The following is a 594-nucleotide window of genomic DNA, read 5'->3' on the forward strand; positions in this document are numbered from 1 at the left end:
TCCTTTTGGAACTCTTCATTTTCTTGGAAGCACCCTGATGAATTCAAAGATATATTCTGTATATTCTACATAATATATAATTATTAGTGTATAAATAAACTATAAATATAAGACTTTTCATAGTTACACCATTTTTAAATATAATTTTTATTTGATAGATATGAATATTTCATCTATTCCTTTTTTGCAAGATCAAGCAATTAATACCCAATATTAATAAATATTTCTTTCTTAGCTAAGACATTTCAGGTATTTTAAAAACAAAATTATGAGTTATATTTTGACTAATACATATAAATTTTTTAAAAAACTTTATTGAAGCATAAGATTAATGAATGGGTATAATATTTGCCAAACACGACCTTTTCCTTTAAAGTGTCCCACCTGGTGTTAATACCAATCAAGCTACTGTAACAAAGGTAAATCTGAAAAACAAGGTATGTCTGGTATTATTTGTCCTGCAGTTATAGTGTTAAAGTTTATACTTATGTGCCGCTTTGGTTTTGAGTGCATCACTCCCCCATACAGCTGAAATATTTTCCTTATAAGAAGAAAACTATTTTAAACGAGCACATATTTCTTGGAAATTACCAC

This window comes from Neovison vison, chromosome 1, assembly GCF_020171115.1.
Source record: "Neovison vison isolate M4711 chromosome 1, ASM_NN_V1, whole genome shotgun sequence".
In the NCBI taxonomy this organism is placed as follows: Eukaryota; Metazoa; Chordata; class Mammalia; order Carnivora; family Mustelidae; genus Neogale; species Neogale vison.